Source organism: Ranitomeya imitator, chromosome 2, assembly GCF_032444005.1.
Source record: "Ranitomeya imitator isolate aRanImi1 chromosome 2, aRanImi1.pri, whole genome shotgun sequence".
Classification (NCBI taxonomy): Eukaryota; Metazoa; Chordata; class Amphibia; order Anura; family Dendrobatidae; genus Ranitomeya; species Ranitomeya imitator.
The window spans coordinates 96114415-96133949 of NC_091283.1; the positions used below are offsets into that span (position 1 = coordinate 96114415).

At 41.4% G+C, this 19535-nt stretch overlaps 1 long non-coding RNA gene across 1 annotated transcript; it reads left to right on the plus strand.

Moving 5' to 3' along the window:
* The first annotated feature begins 16068 nt into the window (after positions 1–16068).
* Positions 16069–19180, plus strand: LOC138667214 (uncharacterized). The gene is made up of 3 exons (XR_011318650.1): positions 16069–16106; positions 16178–16253; positions 19064–19180. It is a non-coding gene; the product is annotated as an uncharacterized lncRNA (long non-coding RNA).
* Positions 19181–19535: the final 355 nt, after the last annotated feature.

Consider the following 19535-nt stretch of genomic DNA (forward strand, 5'->3'; position numbering starts at 1 on the left):
AAACAGGCAAAAAATTCTAAAGGCTAGACGGAAAACAAGTGCAAATGCGATAAAGAATCTGGGCCTTTGTATCCTGTACAGTAGTGTATTTTCAGATATTATGTTTAATTAGGATAGTATTTAATTCTATTTAATGACATCATATGTTGTAGATCATTGGTATATACAGCTGAATCGGCATGAAGTTCATTATGGAAATGTTAACATTATTGGCTAAAATGATTTTATTAGTAATTCCTCTCCCATTCTGCTGAAAGAACTTAATGGTAACTCTCTATAAATGGCCATTAGCTTCTAGGCATTCTATTTTTGTGTATTGCTGCTAATTAGAACTCCATAATGATAATAGAATTTATGAAGAGAATATAAAATGAATCAGTCTAAACGTTATTTTGTAGAAACGTGTAAGCAATACACCTCCTCTAAGGTAATAATTGCACCGTCGTAGTTTTCTTGCCCGCAGCTCTTTTTCTGGAGAACGTAAAGTTAAACACAAAGGACATTTTTTAAGTAGACTCTCAGCTTCTAATTAAAGGACTTCTGGAAAGGGAACAGAATGTTTTTGGAAGTTTGGCAGCTTCTCATGCAGTGAAAAAATATTATTTGGAATGGTATCAATGCAATTGTGACTCCTATAGATCGAGAAGTGTGTAAAATGAGCTGGAACACTTTCAAATGAAGAACTTAAAGGGAACCTGTCACCCCGTTTTTTCAGATTGAGATATAAATACTGTTAAATAGGGCCTGCGCTGTGCGTTACTATAGTGTATGTAGTGTACCCTGATTCCCCACCTACGCTGCGCAATACATTACCAAAGTCGCCGTTTTCGCCTGTCAATCAGGCTGGTCAGGTCGGGTGGGCGTGTTCACAGCGCTGTTTCTTCCTCAGCTTTACGTTGGTGGCGTAGTGGTGTCCGCATGTTGAGGTGACTAATCCACTGTGGGCACGTGAACAAGGAGCGCGCGATCTGCGCTATCACCCCCTGTCATCGGTGGGGGCGGCCATCTTCCTGGGGCCGCGCGTGCGCAGATGGAGTGCTCTGCTGCACGGGGCTTCAGGAAAATGGCCGCGGGATGCCGCGCGTGCGCACAAGAGATCGCGGCGGCCATTTTCCCAAAGCCGAGATGCAAACTCGGCTTTGGGAAAATGGCCGCCGCGATCTCTTGTGCGCACGCGCGGCATCCCGCGGCCATTTTCCTGAAGCCCCGTGCAGCAGAGCACTACATCTGCGCACGCGCGGCCCCAGGAAGATGGCCGCCCCCACCGATGACAGGGGGTGATAGCGCAGATCGCGCGCTCCTTGTTCACGTGCCCACAGTGGATTAGTCACCTCAACGTGCGCACACCACTACGCCACCAACGTAAAGCTGAGGAAGAAACAGCGCTGTGAACACGCCCACCCGACCTGACCAGCCTGATTGACAGGCGAAAACGGCAACTTTGGTAATGTATTGCGCAGCGTAGGTGGGGAATCAGGGTACACTACATACACTATAGTAACGCACAGCGCAGGCCCTATTTAACAATATTTATATCTCAATCTGAAAAAACGGGGTGACAGGTTCCCTTTAAGAAAAGAAGGAAGAGGGAATTACTCACAGTAGCCCATCTGCTGGTGGTCTGACCCCTACTAGCTTGTCCAGCTCATCTATTAAGGTTCTTATTTTGAAAAAGTGATAAGCATGTCACAACAATCTGTTAAGTTCGTGAGCATCTACGAAGTACACTTTGGGGTGGAAGAGGACTCTTTACTTGGTATGGAAGCATTCTATAAGCAATATATTTTGGAGCTCATATAAACATATGAAACATTGTAATAGTGCATCTTAGGCTACTTTCACACAAGCGTCGTACGACGCACGTCGCAATGCGTCTTTTTGCAGAAAAAACGCAAAGTTGTCTGCAGGATGCATTTTTTTATCCATAGGTTGCGTCGTGTTGTGGCGGACCGTTGGCACCAAAAAAGTTGCATGTAACGTTTTTTGGTGCATTGTGTCCGCTATTTCCGACCGCGCATGCGCGGCCGGAACTCCACCCCCTCCTCCCCGGAGCTCACAATGGGGCAGCGGATGCGTTGTAAAACTGCATCCGCTGCCCCGTTGTGCTGCGCTTTCACAGCATTCATCGGTACGTCACCACGACGCATTGCGTCGTGCCTCGTACGACGCTAGTGTGAAAGTAGCCTTATGGGATGTCATGGGTTTTTATATTATCAGAAACCTTTAGGTGTTCTAAGTACATTGATATCTGTATTTTTTTTAAGTGAGTTTTATTTGTGTGCATATTGTTATTCAGTGCCTCTATTCTATCAAGTTTTCTTTAATGTGATTTTGGGTCCACATTGAGCAGGGCTGATATTGTGTATATTTGAAGGGGGCCAATTGCTGAGACAAGGCATCTTACTTAGGGTATCAATAAGGATCAATTTTCTCACTCTTTTTTGTACTGCCCTTTATTAACATAGTTAGTAAGGCCGAAAAAAGAAATTTGTCCATCCAGTTCAGCCTATATTCCATCATAATAAATCCCCAGATCTACGTCCTTCTACAGAACCTAATAATTGTATGATACAATATTGTTCTGCTCCAGGAAGACATCCAGGCCTCTCTTGAACCCCTCGACTCAGTTCGCCATCACCACCTCCTCAGGCAAGCAATTCCAGATTCTCACTGCCCTAACAGTAAAGAATCCTCTTCTATGTTGGTGGAAAAACCTTCTCTCCTCCAGACGCAAAGAATGCCCCCTTTATCTTTTCATTTTTTCATTATTATGGAAATGATGGGTTAGGAGTAGATTTTGCATTATTATTTTTTATTTTTACATGTGTTACACTCACATTATATAGTTGCACTTCACTGACGCATTTGTATTGATGTAATGCCGTCTACCTTCCTCCATACACTATTTTTTATGTTTTCTGTATATTGGTAATATGTGCTTTTTTCGTTCACTCTTACCTTACTTGAGAACATTTATTGATGAGAAGGATAGTATTGTTTTTATGTGGTTTTTAATCTGAGGACACCATCAGGTTTTTTTATTATTATTAATGAATAATAGTGTACATCTTTAACCCCTTTCTGCCATCGGACAGAATAGTACGTCCTATGGCAGAACCTCAGCTTTGATGTGGGCTCCGGCGGTGAGCCCTCTTTAAAGTCGGGACTTGTCAGCTGTTTAGAACAGCTGACATGCGCCCGCAATTGGCGCGGGTGGAATTGCCATCCGACCACGCCAATTAACTAGTTAAATGCCGCTGACCCTGTGGTCAGCGCTCATTTCAAGTCTGTATTTCTACTGCATAGGGGCGATCTGAGCATCGCTCCTATGTAGCTGAGCGGATCAGGGTATGCCAGCTTCTAGCCTCCCATGGAGTATATTGGAGCATGGCAAAAGTAAAAAAAAGTTTTAAAAAATAAGAAAAAATAAAAAAAATATAAAAGTTGAAATCACCCCCCTTTCGCCCCACTCAAAATAAAACAAGTAAAAAAAATCAAACCTACACATATTTGGTATTGCCCCATTCAGAATCGCCCGATCTATCAATAAAAAAAGGATTAACCTGATCGCTAAACGAAGTAGCGAGAAAAAAATTCAAACTGCCAGAATTACTTTTTTTAGTCGCCGCGACATTGCATTAAAATACAATAACGGGCGATCAAAAGAACGTATCTGCACCAAAATTATATCATTAAAAATGTCAGCTCAGCACACAAAAAATAAACCCTCACCCTACCTGAGATCACGAAAAATGGAGACACTACGGGTATCGGAAAGATGCACAATTTCTTTTTAAGCAAAAATTTGGAATTTTTTTTACCACTTAGATAAAAAATAACCTAGTCATGTTAGGTGTCTATGAACTCAAAATGACCTGGAGAATCATAATGGCAGGTCAGTTTTAGCATTTAGTGAACCTAGCAAAAAAGCCAAACAAAAAACAAGTGTGGCATTGCACTTATTTTGCAATTTCATCGCACTTGGATTTTTTTTTGCATTTTCTAGTACACGACATGGTAAAACCAATGGTGTCATTAAAAAGTACAACGCGTCCCGCAAAAAAATAAGCCCTCACATGGCCATATTGACGGAAAATTTAAAAAGTTATGGCTCTGGGAAGGAGGGGAGCGAAAAACGAAACCGCAAAACTGAAAAACAAAGCTCTGGGTGTTAGGGGGTTAATTTTTTTTCTTCTTTTCACTTTTTCTTATACTGTTTTGGGAATTCTTAGTACAATTGTACATAATTTATCTTTATTGTTGTTTCTTGTGACTCTTCCTAATATTTTATATAATTATATATGGAAAACAACTATACGTATTTTTGTTAAGTGGAACTGGTCTCAAAGATCAGCATCCAGGGGCTGTTTGTTTTTTTTTCAAAAATACTAATGTATTGTATGATCAGTAGTGATGAGCGAATTTACCTATAAGTCTAATCGGGAGATCAATTGAAGCTATCCCAATTGCTGTGAGGGGAGGAAAGGGGTCAAATAATATAACAAAACTTTATACACACCTCCCTGTATCTTTTCTACCATGGCAGCTCTGGTCCTCCATACCAGTCTTCTGCGTTGGTCCTCTACACCAATGTTCCGCTCTGGTTCTCTGCACCAGTCTTCTGCTCTGGTCGTCCACACCAGTCTTCCTCTCTGGTCCTCCGTACCCGACTTCCACTCTGGTATTGTATGCATAATTCACTTTATTCCACTATTGCGGTCAATTTGAGGCCTGTAATTGTCTTCATACAGTCATGTGGGGAAATGGCGGTGGTCTTAGCGTGCATCACCCCCTCACGTGACAATGTGAGCCCAATCACCGGCTTCAGCTTGGCCGCAGCGCTGAATTTGAGCCATGGAAGAAAAGAAGACCAGCACAGAGTACAAGCGCTGTAACACAGGAACAAATTAGGAAAGGTGAGTATATAAAAAGGTTTTTTTTCCTCTTTTAACCATCTCCTGGCCTTGCAAAAGATTATAGCAAATTGGTGGTGGCTGACTAGTAATTTTGCTTGATTCATTCTCATTGAATCTTGAAAAAATTGGCTTCAAATCAGTTTTTTCGCCTCTAATGATCATTTCATGCACTCCATTAATTTTATTCATGTATTCTCAGCACACCCCAAAAATCTCACCTTTGTGTCCTTCTTCTGTGACTTCAGAGGGTGACACCCATACAAAGCTTTCAGCAATACTAATAACCAGCTCTGGAGATTTTCCCTGGTCCAATAAACTGGAATGACTCTGAAACAGCTCAGCAGAATATTGATTTTATCTCTCACTGTCTGGTGAGCTCCAATGATATTTCCATAGTTCTTAGTTACAATTCATATATTAGCCATAGACAAGTAAGGTTGAAGCGGTAGGTAAGAAAGCTCACTAGGGCGCCCATGTGTAATCCCCTCAAACCTGGATACAGAGTAAGCTGTTCGGTTCGGCACCAATTACGTTTGTAATCTGCAGTTGGATGAAGGCACCATTAACTCTCGCACGCTGGAGGGAACTCCAGCAAAATTGTTCAGCCTTGCAGGAGCCTGGAGCACAGAAAGGATAACACTGCAATAATTGTCTGTCTCAGACTATAAAAAACAGTCGTATGCTTTACACTTCAATCAGTCCTAGTACCGGCATCTCTGCTGCTTCACGATTGCCAAAAAACGAGAAGTGCTACATTATGAGCAAGCTACTCCTAGCCGCTACTCAGCCATGCTTGTAGCATCTATTTATTTCCATAGGGTAAATTACGGTATATAACACGTTGTTTGAAGGTCAGAACAGATATGGGCTTCCAAATATACATCTTGTAGTGAGGAGTCAGGGATTGTGTCCAGTTTTATTATAAGAGATATAATTTTATGCTTTATATTGGAGGTGGTGCAATTGCAATACATTAAAAGGAATCTGTCACCTATTTTTTTCTACCTTTTCGGAGAGTAACAAAATGTAGGAAAAGAGACCCTATTTCCAGTGATGTATCACTTAGTTTACCTGGTGCAACCGTGGTGATACAGTCAGAGATTTTAGATGTAGCATATAGCTCAGAAAACAAACCCCGCCACCACAGCTTTCTGTGTAGATTGTTGACAGTGAGCTGCTAATCAGTGCTGGAGGCGAGGATGGACCAGGATGCACATGAGCTGTAGTCTAGGCAGTGATAATCTCCTGCTGAAAAAACACCTACTGTATTGACACAATAGTACACAGCCTAATAAGAAACACAGAAATCAGTGTTTCAGCCCCTACCTTATACTCTTAGATTACTTAGCAAAAACCTGCTGACAGATTCCAATTAAGCAACTTGATATCTTGATAGGATTCATGTAGGGATGATAGGTTTACAAAAATGAGCATCAGTTATTTAATAACACATAACTATGAGTGGCGACTCAAATAGCAATATCATTAAACCAGAGAATCAAGAGTTAAAAATAGCCAAAACCGTAAGCAAAACTACAAAATGTATTGAAAATTCTCATCACTAATTTTCACACATAAAAACATTTCCCAATAAGATCATAGTAGATTGTTGTGACTACATCCGTGATACAACCAATGACCCAAGTTCACAGAACAGGACGTGCAATAAATGTCAACAATATATTCAAAATAGGCAGAAAGTATACTACCAACACATAATTGCTGCTAATCCTGTCATATGGCGATCCAACCCAGTGGTATGATCACATTAACGATGCTACTAAGATCGCCATATATCATTTATAAGAGTGCAGCATGTGAAGTTAAGTAAAGAAACTAGTTACCCATGTGTGTTAAACGGTCCCGTCTGGATCCTGGTCACGTACCCCAATGCGCGTTTTGCGTACAATCGTTACCGCTTCCTCAGGGGGCTTTGGTTGTATCACGGACGTAGTCACAACTATCTACTATGATCTTATTGGGAAATGTTTTTATGTGTGAAAATTAGTGATAAGAATTTTCAATAAATTTTATAGTTTTGCTTACGGTAAGGGATGATAGGTTTGTTGTCTGTTGTTCCATAAATTCCGCAAACATTACAAGGGACAATGAGGAATCCAAAGCCTGGCGTGACCAATCAGTGAAGCCAGGGCCGGCTCCAAGTTTTTGAGGGCCCCAGGTGAAATCGCGATGAACTAATTATATGCCACTGTCAAACGCTGACAGCGGTATTCAACAGGCGCTTCCGGCCGGGCGGCCAGAAATGAGCGCATCGCCGACCCCATCACATGATTGGGGGTCAGCGATGCATCAGAATGGTAACCATAGAGGTCCTTGAGACCTCTATGGTTACTGATGTCGGCCTGCTGTGAGCCCCCCCCCCTGTGGTCGGCGATCATAGCACACCTGCATTTCTGCTACATAGCAGCGATCTAATGATCAAGAGGAAAGTGCAGCGCGCCCAGTAGCTGACAGAGAAGAAGGTGCCGTATGCGTCATGTCCGTGAGTACAGTACATGTGCTACATAAGAGTGACCACAAACGGTACTGAAACTTGCGCCCTGACTTTACCAGCGACTACTTGCCCAGACACTTGCGCCCTTACTTCGCCATTGTATATTTGCAGAGCGATGTTTGGCTCATACAGAACGGTGGCCCGTACCATTTGGAGCCACTGTAGTATATGGACAAGGCTCAGCGGAAAGTACCGGAGACCGACCACTGCCACCAGAAGATGAAACATCATTACTACTTCTCAGCAGGAGTTACAGTTTGCGGAACTCCTGACATAAGTGCTTCACAAGAACTGCCGTCATCTGAACTGTCATTCTTCTGCTTACGATGTCCTTTCCCTTGTCATCTGTTTAATCCCCTGGTTGACCCTTCATCTCCCAACATCCCTTTCCATTTTTACTGTTTAACCCTTTACCTCCCTGTGTGGAGTATTCCCCTGTTAAATAAATCTGTTAACCCTTGCTCTGCCTCCTGTCCGTCACTTCATCCCACAACCTGCTTACAATGCCATCAGGGAGGTGTCTGTCTACCAGTTTATTTTCAGCCATGCAATGAAAATGCAGGCAATGTCATTAAAGGGAATCTGTCACCTCATTTTTTGCATATAAGCTGCGACCTCTGCCATTTGGGGCTTATCTGCAGCATTCTGTAATGCTGTAAATAAGTCCCCAATGTAACCTGAAAGATAATTAAAACAACTTAGACTATACTCACCCAGGGGCGGTCCGGTGCAGTCCAGGTCTGCGTCCAGCGCCTCCCATCTTCTTACGATGTCATCATCCTCCTTGCTTCGTGTCGTGGCTCTGGCGCAGGCGTACTGATTAGCCCTGTTGAGGGCAGAGTAAAGTACTGCATTGCGCAGGCGCCGGACCTCTCTGAGCTTTCCCGGCGCCTGCACACTGCAGTACTTCGATCTGCCCTCAAAAGTGCAGAGCATTATGCCTGCGCATGAGCCGCGACAGAAGCAAGGAACAAGGAAGACGACATCATCGCATGAAGATGGGAGGTGCCGGACCCGGACCTGCGACACCCATCAACCCAGACCGGATTTTCCCTGGGTGAGTATAATCTAAGTTGTTTTTATTATCTTTCAGGTTACATTGGGAGCTTATCTACAGCATTACAGAATGCTGTAGATAAGCCCCTTATGGCGGTGGCCGCAGCTTATATGCGAAAACTGAGGTGACTGATTCCCTTTAAGAACTATCTTATAAAGAAGAACATGACATCATAGAAGTGATGATATGGCCTAAACAGAGGTCTGATCTCAAGATCATCGAGTCTCTCTTTGATTATATGTAGAGACAGATGGAATTGCGCAAGCCTACATCCACAGAAAGTCTGGAGTTACTTCTCCAAGATCTTTGGAACAACCTCCCTGCTGAGTTCTTTTAAAAACGATGTAAAAGTGTACCTAGCAAAACTGACACATTCATGCTGTTTTGAAATCAAAGGGTGATCACATAAAATATTGATTTGATTTAGATGTCTCTTTTGTTCATTCACTTTTCATTTTGTTAATTAATAAAAAATAATCTATTAACAATACTACAGTATTTCTGAAAACATTCTGATTTTGCAACGTTTTTCATTTTTTCACACCTTGCTTAAAATTTTTTGAACAGTGCTGTATAAATACAATGTTGATTAGCATAATGCATTTTTCTAATTTAATTTTTCCCAATGCATCATGCCTACAGTGAAACATGGTGGTGGTAATGTCCTTATGTGGGGCTGCATGAGCGATGCTGGCATCAGGAAGCTGCATTGTATTGATGGTATCATGAATTCTCAGGTGTACTGCTCTATATTGATAAAGCAGATGCTACCATCACTCCGTGCCCTTGGTAGACGTACACTTTTCCAATATGACAATGATCCAACACACACATCTGTTGCATTTCTGTAGAAGAACAGCGTGAAAGTGATTCAGTGGCCAAGTATGTCTCCTGAACACCTAAGGAAGAGACAAGTGGAGCATCACTTTCCATCTTGCATCCAGGTTATAAAAGAGGTCGTTCTTGAAGAATGGAAAAATATGTTATAATATGTCGCCAATTTGTTCGTTCCTCATCTAGAAGACTTGGTGCTGTTTTTAAATATCATGGAGGTCATAAAAAATACTTGACGAAGTAGGTTTTAATGTGGGTGTACTCATTTTTGCATCAACTAATTTAAGTAAACCTGAATATTTTGTAATGAAAGTTTTATTATTAACCAACCTGTTGTTGGTTAAAAAATGTTTTATGAAACTCAGCTTTGTCAAAATTAGTGAAATTGTTCTTGTGTTCAGAGAGATAATGATTAAAGTCAGATAATAGTTTTACATTGAAAAAGAAAATCAGCTGCATCACATCTTACGTCTTCTTTCCCCCATGGATCCAGCACTGCAAACCAACACCAGGAACATTAGTACCTGATTTTTGGGGGGAAAGAAAAGGTCATTATGGCTTTTCTTAATGTTTTGCACCGTGTAAAATATAACTTTTGTATTACCCCTTTACCTGTAACCAGTAACCACACATATCAGCTGTTCTCCAAGTCATTGTCAGAGATTCTATGATCCGTCATTTTTCTTTTCAAGTACTTTCACCTGTATGTGCTTTTATTAAGCTCATGTGCAATCATATTTGACCTACAGTAGTGAACTGTGAATGGATTGCAAGTTAGGCTACTTTCACACTAGCGTCGGAATCTCCCCGTCTCAATGCGTCGGGGAGAGATTCCGACGCTAGCATTTAACGTACTGCACAACGGAGGCAGCGGATGCATTTCTCTGGTGCATCCGCTGCCCCATTGTAAGGTTTGGGGAGGTGGGGGCGGAGTTCCGGCCGCGCATGTGCGGTCGGAAAAAGCGGTCCGTCAGGAGCAAAAAATGTTACATGTAGCGTTTTTTGCTCCCGACGGTCCGCAAAAGCGCAACGCATCCGTCGACGGATGCGACGTGCGGCAATCCGTCGCAAATGCGTCGTCAATACAAGTCTATGGGGAAAAAACGCATCCTGCAAGCACTTTTGCAGGATGCGTTTTTTCTGCAAAACGACGCATTGTGACGGATTGCAGAAAACGCTAGTGTGAAAGTAGCCTAAGCAAAATATTACAAATCTATTTCCAACCCCTTTAAAAATTGACCAATGCGATTCCTTTGTCCTTTCAAATTGTCTGCAATGTCAGAGTTTATAATGCACGGAATTCTCCATTTACACTGCGTAATGCAAGTTTCCAAGTTATGTGACATCTAAAAGCATAAGAGAAGGACATTTATAATGAGGTTAGGGTAATTAAGGAAGAAACATTTACAACCAGGAAAAATGATGCATTTAATGTGAGACCAAATCTTTATATTCTGTCTGCAACTCTGCATACATTCAGCATTCTGTTTCTTTTGTGAACACATATGACCTCTCATATAAGGAGTAGTAATAGAAACATTACAGCTGCCCCCACAAGATATTGTAGGGTGTCAGCAGAGCTCATAACCGGCTGTTTATCAGTACAGCCATCCCTGTAGGCCAATAGCTGCCATTCTCTTGTATAATACGAGCACTACCTCCAGCTGCTACAAAGCCCAGCTGTCTGTGCCTGGGGCGATGTCTGTGTAAAACACACTTTACAGTTTAGTTGGGGTTAATTTTATTTTTATTGACCTATAACTGTCTTTCCTATGTTTACACAGTGAACCCCATGTAATAAAATCAATTTATTATCATTGTGTCTGGCTGTGCGAAGATCTTGGTCGCCTTGTTAGTAATCACTATAGTGCAGTGTTATACTGTGCTCTGAGATAATGAATTATAACCCTGAGCTGAATATTTACTTACTGAGCAAAATCTTCTGATTTCTTTCTGTAATAAGAGATATTTAAAGGGAATATGTCACCTGATTTTTGCTACCTAGTCTGAGAGCAGCCTGATGTAGGCAAAGAGAAGATGAATCCAATGTATCACTTAGATTACTTGGTGTAGTCGTTCTCACACAATCAGAGATTTAGATTTAGCAATGAAGTAGGGCTGAGAAAGCTAGCCCCATCCCCACCAGACTCTATATAAACAATGTCTATAAACCCTAAGCTGCTTATCACAGGAATGGGTGGAGTCAGACCAGAAGGCAAGCACTGCTGTCGCCAGCAATAATAAGCTCCTGCAGCTAAAACACTCACTGCCAGCAAACAAAATGGGGGGGCTTAATAAGAGATGCACTGCTGAAATATGTGTTTTAACCCTTACAACATGCTGTCTTCACATTACATAGGAAAAGCCTGCCGACAGATTCCCTTTAAGTTATTGTATAGCTGGAGCTATATAGTTCACAAATTACATGGGCAAAAATTATAATATGCCATTACTACATGGCAACATAAGGTAAGTGAATGTGAGATCATTATGTTGCCACAAAAAAATTTAAATGATTGGTTCTTTGTGGGTTGTGTATTGTGGAGGAAGTCTTAGTGTAGTCTCCAACTTTATGGAGGCTCACAACTGTATAGGGGAAGTTTAAAGAGTAACTAAACTTTTTAATTTATTTTTTAGCAATTTTGTCCAGCATGGAAAATTATGAAACTCTGTGTTAGGTGTCAAGTTCCCGCCGCTGCACAGAGGGAGTCTTGAATCATGTCCTCTGTGGTCTCCCATTCTTCCGCAGCCACAGTGGAGCCTGCTCAGCAGAGACGTCGGTCCCAGCATCTGGCTCAAGCTGATACTGAGCAGATGCTCCAGGGACTAAGTCCTGCTTTTCATCTACTGAGCATTCCCGTGGGACAACTTCTCATTAGAGGCCGGAGGTCACATGCTTAGGTACTGTAGCGGCTCTGATTGGACCACTGGGAAGGTCCTGGAAGACTGCATCTATAAAAGGATCGCATGGCCGCTCGGCCATGCACTAGCATAAACCTAACTAGGTGTTTGAGACTGGTGAAAGCACCTCAATGATCCCCATCCCCTTGGTTATTGTTTGGGCATTAGGGTGAGTGGAGCAAACCGTCAGCGCCATATCTAGGCGGCACAGCAGTGTTAATTCCACCGGTCAGTGTAGGGTGGGAATTCCCGCTTGGACTCAGCATCTGACTCAGGGCGTCCTCAGGCACGGGCTCAAAAGCCACCGAGGGTCAGAGTGGGCCCAATCATCAGTATAGTGGGGGTGAATCATAGGGATCCCACTATCATCTACCGGCTGCACCCTGTGACTGCTAACAGGGCACAGCATACCTTTAGTGACTCTGTGAAGCAACAGAGTTTGCTTACATTCACACTAGGTGAAATTTAACCCACGTGTGCACAAGCGTTCATTCACCATCTTGTTCCATCATTAATTAGCAGCAAGAACCATCTCTGCATGTGGACCCCGGTTCCATCTCTGCATGGTGGACCCCGGGCTGCGAACGCACCTTACATCTCCCTTAATATTATTTGGTGCGTTTCGCCAGCCCTAACACTCTGCAAATAAATTTGTTAGGGGATTTGTCTTCGTTCATTAAAAAAATGCATGTAACAGGCTTCCAACCCCTTGTTTTTTCCACAGTCTACTTACCTGTTTTCAGCTGCATTGATATCAGAACATACTCAATTGGCATACAGACGATAGCAGCAAAAGGGTCAGCTGGTATGTCTCACTAACTGAAAAGCCCAACACTTGAAGGAGGAGATAGGTGCTGATTCTTTCACTGCCAGCTTCAGTACTCCAAATGCAGCTGAAGGCAGAAAAATAGTCTATGGAAAAGCAGGGGAATAGAAGATACTTAAATGTCATTGTTTACAGGAATGAGGACAAATCCTTTGATATTATTTCAAAACACTCTTTTCGGTAATTACTTTGTATCTCCGTTCATACTGCACCCACACACACAAATGATACTCCAATTGAAAGGTAAACTTGCCCCCCTCAGCAAGAAAATACCCAAACAAACCACACATCCACGATGTGATCACAAAATAAATTTTAAACATTAATTTTCATAAAACTGCAGTAAGGATAAGTGACCTGCAGGTGGCACCACACTGCCCCAAAGCACAATACCACAAAGCTGAAACAAATCCTAACATTTGCCTTGGGGGCTTTCCAGCTTCCCGAACTCCTTGCCCAGCCGATTTCAGGCAGGTACATATAAAATGTTTGCTACATATGTGGAAGTAGAATAAAAGTGAAACTTTACCTGTTTAAGACTTCAGCTTTAAAACTGAAGATACAAATGAATGCAGCCTAAACGGGACCAGACAGGTTCTGAACCATCAGATTTTCCATATTATTGGACAGTCATTGAAAAGTCTATCTTCTTTCTAAGGTTGCAGCTTATTGGTGACCTGCAGTCACCTCTGGTTCCAAGTTAAAAGCTTCATTGTTGACATAACTCAGACTGTACATTGTTTCCCAATGGGAGAGATTGGTGGAAACAACCTTGCCAAAATTGAAAAAAAAAATCCAAGCGTAGGAAAAAAAAAGGTAAAATAATCGGCAGATATTACTTTTTTTAAAAGGGATATTCCCAATTTTTATTCAGTGGTGTAAATATGCTCAGTTATGGGGTACAGCACTGCTGTACAGGGAGCTGCTCCATTCACATACATAGGGCTGTGTTGCACTTCCCTACACTGCAGATAGATGGCAGTGCTGCTGTGGAGGGGGAAAAAATGCTGCTGCCCCTGTTCTTTTGCAAGGTTCTGACAATCAGACCCCTTCTGATCAGTAAGTAAAATACCATTATGTTTAATGTTGGGGTATGTCCTTTAGGCTGGAGTCACACACAACGTATAAAAAATCGGTCCGTTTTACACGGACGAGAATCGCAGAAATGTTCCCTGAACAGTGATCCGTATGTCATCCGTGTGCAGTGCAAGGATGCGATTTTCTCTCATGTAAACATCCGTGTGACATCCGTACGGTGAGATTTTCTTGCCGGCTTGCAAAATGGACATATAATGGATCCATGGGCTCAAATATTCGTGACAACATATATACAGTCTATATGTATATATATATATATATATATATGTCAGTATGTCAGTGGGACACATACCTCTCTGTGTTCATCATCTCATTAAATACATTTACATTTGACCAGCTTGATTTTCCTGAAATTGCCTGCGCCCCCGACAACCAATGTGCGAAAATTTTGCACGGGCCAACTAATCCCTTAATAGATTGATTTTGCAAAGTTTCATAACTTTCCATGTCTGGTCAAATTATTTTAAAAAAGCTGTAAACACCAGAGTATCAGGTGGGCATCTGCAAATATGTTAGACAGTGGTTGGTTAACTCCTTTAAAATTCTATACCGCCTTAGATATCAGGATTCATTTATAAAAACTGTCTCAAAGTGTGTAACTAATCAGACCCTAATTTTCCTTTCTTATCCTTTTCATAACTGTGCATTTTTTTTTGGTTCTTCACTTTAATAATTTTATCATGGTTTGTACAGTAAAATTGGAAACAATTCCAAATAATGAACCTAGTAACATAATTTTCCAAGTGAGTATGATTCCGGCAACACCAAACTTCTATACTATTTTGGATGTTTTGTCCCCTTTTTATTGCACTTTTTGTTGGGTTTCAGGCAATTCTTTATGACTTTTTCTCTTTACAGTTTTTATCATATAGGTAAATCATTTTTCCTAATTTTATATTTTTATAGATCAGACTTCTATGTTTGTGGCGATATGGCAATACTATTTTTATTTTTATATTTTTGAAATGTTATATTTTTCATTTTTCTATATTTTTTTACTATTTAATTCACATCATTTTTTGCAACATAAATAAGTAAACAGAAAAAAGTGATTGTTGGGATTTTTTTTGCTTCACATTTCTTATTCAATATCATGATAACGTAATTCTAATAGTGAATTTTATGAGGGTGACGGGAGGGGGGTTGTGTGTATGTTTTATTTAAAAGAATGAATGGTGGAGAAAAAAAATGTGGTTTTTGGGCACTCCCGATATCCTGTAAAACCAAAGTCCGGAGGGCAGTAAGATGAAAGTTTATTCAAACAATGCATTTCAAAGTAGATTTAACACTTTAAAGCACCACTACAGCATTTTTTTCTTCAGCACTGGAGTGGTGCTTCCAATCTAAGGTCCCTGCCCATAGTCTAATACTTACCCTCTGCCGTCTTCACCTTTTATCGGTGCCACTCTGGTTACATCGACCATCTTGTGACCACAACCTCTGACTTATTGGAAGTCAACAGTAACGGTTACAAGCTATCAATGCAAGTCTATGAGAGCCAGAACAATGCTCCCATAGACTTCATTTGAAAATTAACCTCCGGAGATATTTAGCACGTTGCAACCTGCTGAACACTGACTGAAGTGGCGCCGATAAAGGGTGAAGACGACAGCAGGTAAGTATAAGACAAGGGTCAGGAATCTTAGATTAGAAGCACTACTCTAGCGCTAAAATTTGAAAAAACTCTGGCGTGGTGATTTAATTAGGTTCATCTGGTTTTTATTATATTTTTTGTTTTGTATTTTATTTTTACATGTATTTGTTACATAATGCGTTTTCCAAGAGGTGAAAACATTACATTAGTAAACATTAATTCTTTTATTGCTCAGTTTTAAACTTTAACCAGGGCATCGATAGGAGGCCCATTTACAGGAAAATATCCCCATGTTATGCTAGAGGCAGTCTGTGGCGTTGAAGATCCAACAGCTTTGCTACACCACGCAGATACCAACTGGTCATGTAATCATTTGCTCTAAAGGAACCCTCTGTATTGCTGATGCCTCAATTCACTATTAACCTGCTCCTCCTAGATGCAGTAGGGTTGAGACGCATGTCGGGGTCTGAGGTGGAGACCGATGTGATGACATGTTATATTTCTAGTTTCGGGTATGTCCGATTTATAATACATCTTTATCTCTTAGTATTGATTTTATTTTGTTTATTACATTGCATGATTTGTGTGCATTACATTGCACCAAATATCTATAGATCTTTAAGAATTGCATTGCAATTACATTTGTGGATATATTTATGTGCATAAACGTATCTGTTATCATCATTCCTTGGTAGTATTCTGCCATGCAGTGGCTACCCCTTGTATTATCTTTTCTTCATTATTTTGTGTCTCTCATCTGCCTCCCCTTGCTTTCATTGCTACTTGACTTCAATTACCAACGTTTAATTTTTATTGTATAGTTTTGCACCACAATAAATATTTATTATTTATATACTGTATTTTTCGGACTATATGACGCATTTTCTCCCCAAAAAATTTGGAAGGAAAATGGGTGTGCATCTTATAGTGTGAACACAGGTTTACCAGGGGTTGTGGCAGAGGTATGCCGATGCTGCTGCTGTAGGCGGTGTGGAGTGCACCAGAGCGGGTTCCTTCTTCAGGATACCGGCAGCATAAATGTGGTGACGCCGCTGCCCGGTGTCCACGGTGAGCAGACTGCATCACCGGTTTCCCTGCGGCCATCTTCCTGAAGCTGTGGGCTGCTGGAGGCTTCATGAAAATGGCCACCGGAGGCCACACGTGCACAGATTGAAATCTCGGTGGCACTCAGTTGCAGGAAAATGGCCGTCGAAATCTCAACCTGCGCACGTGCGACCTCCGGCGGCCATTTTCCTGAAGTCTCCAGCAGCCCACGACTTCAAGAAGATGGCCGCAGGGAAACCGGTGATGCAGTCAGCTCACCGTGGATACCCTGCAGCTGCGCTGCCACATTTCTGTCGCTGGCATCCTGAAGAAGCAACTCTGCTCAGGTGCACTCTGCACCACTCACTGCTGCAGCATTGCCACAACTCTGCCGCCGCCAGCATCCTGAGGATGGGACCCTGCTCCAGCTCTGCCTCACCGCCGACACCGAACCTGCAGCATTGCACCCCGGGACTGCAGCATTGCACCACTTCTGCTGCCGCCGGCTTCCTAAGGAAAGGACCCTGTTTTCTGTGACCCCGCTGTACCACAGCCGGTTCTTAGGTAAGATACCTTAAATTCGGACAATAAGATGGACCTCATCTTACAAAAAATCTTTTTTCTGCTATTTTCCAACCCAAAATTTGGGGTGCGTCTTATGATCCGGTGCGTCTTATAGTCTGAAAAATATGGTACATTTGTTTGATTTCTGATTATAATGGAGTAACGCTTATATGATATTTTAGGTTTTCTCTCTGTGCTCTCATTTTATACTATAATTACTTTTTGGATTATAGGTTTATTTCAACTAAATAATAAGGGCCTATACACAGTGACGAATGTAGTCCCAGCAGAATTTTGGAAAGTTTTCCTCCAGCTTACTGTAACCATTATTGACCTAAACTATGGTTGATATGAAGGGAAAAAAAACAACCCTTTCATCAGAATTAGCATACAATTGATTATTTGCCAGTCATCTTGCCAATGAGAAATAAATAGGGGCAAACGGGATCTTCTGTGATTGGACTGGGGTGTCAGGTAGAAAAAGAAAAAATCGTCTCCAGCATAGATGAGTAAAACTTCATATTTATTCCAAACTTATTAAAATAAGGACATGTTGGCACACCAAAAAGAGGGGGCTTGACCAATGAGTTTCAACTTAGAAAGTCTTAGTCATGGTCCCATGGGGTCTCAGGTAGGCTAAGCTAGCACCAGAAGGGCGGTTTAATTTTTTTAGACCCCTCCTTTATGTATGCATATAACTTTCTTCCTTATCGTTCACTTTACCATGCTTCCTTTTACTTTGCCTAAATTGAACTTAATGTTTTGTCATAGAAATGTATTATATACTGGACATTTCTGAACAACATACCATGTGCTCAGTCTCACGTATTCACTATCCCAATAAACCTTAACTTGGTTCCTCAGGATCAAAACTCTTTATTTTCCTCTGATAGGAGTACTTTCTCCAGTGCCTGTAATAAATGGGTATACATGACTGATGCCTCTAATACCTAACTATGACACACAATGGTACGTGTAAGTAATAATGTTCATCATGGGAGGAATTTCATTTCATCTGATTTCTCCCTCTTGTTTGAAGTAACTGAAAGTCCAATAAATACTCCATTGCTCGACTCCCAGATTATTTTTTTTAAATGGCTCCGAATCGGGAGATGAATATATGGTGTTTTTATTTTACATCAGGTGCTGTTGTATTTTAAGAAGAGGTTGTCCGAGTAGTATAAACTTCATTAGGATTTAGAATCCTTTTCTCCCTGACCACTGGTATAACAAGACTATTTTGGGGGACATCCATAACAGATTACCGTACGTATCCTGCATGGTGGTTATTTAGGGCAAGAATAGATTACGGTAATTAAAATGTTTTGCTCTCTATTTGGATATTTTAACCTACCTAGTTTTAAATTGATAATTTCCAGTGACTATACAAAGTAGCTATGTGAGAATATTTTATTTTCTGATGCCGTCCAACCAACTCTTCAGAATGGGAAACAGTTGTATAAATTAACCTGTTTGCCTTTGATCTGTGGCCCCTTGGCCTAGCAAGAACGTTCAGTTCACCTTCCCACCTAATGGTTCTCCATTAGTCTTTAGCCTTCTCTAGCTCTGAAAAAGCAAGCGTTGTCAATCAACGAAGAGGATGGTTGAGATGCATTCAGTACAAGTAGGTGAGAAAGTGCCCTGAACTGTTTGGCCACATCTAGGGTGCCTTGAGCTCCTCGGTTTGGTTGAAACTGTAATTTTGTGCTTACAGGCTCCTTTTAGCAGAAGTCATTTTTCATCCAAGCCGAGGATTGCTGGCTACTTCAACATGGATGAGCTGGACCATACTCTTCTTTTTTTTCCTTCATCTCTAGAGGGATTCCTGGAGGTAAGGATGGACACTAGGTTCAGAAGAGTTGTGATTTTAGATGTGAAAAAACATACTGTTATAGGACACATTTTTGCTAAGCTGCGATAATTCAGACAACTTAGATATTGAATTTTGAATTTCTCCAATACAGCAATAAAACTGCTAAAATATTCTTTCTAGTTTCTAGTTTTTTTTATATATTGGATGGAGGAGGCTTGTTACTGTTGCAATTAGCACAGAATGGTGTTTCTGTAACGCTCTGTGGGAAAGCACCTTGAATTAAAGAGTTTGCAGCATTTCCTGTCAGGGTGATATAAGGACATCTCCTGCAGCTTGGATAGAAGTGATGGCGGTGTCCATGCAGAGAGTAGCA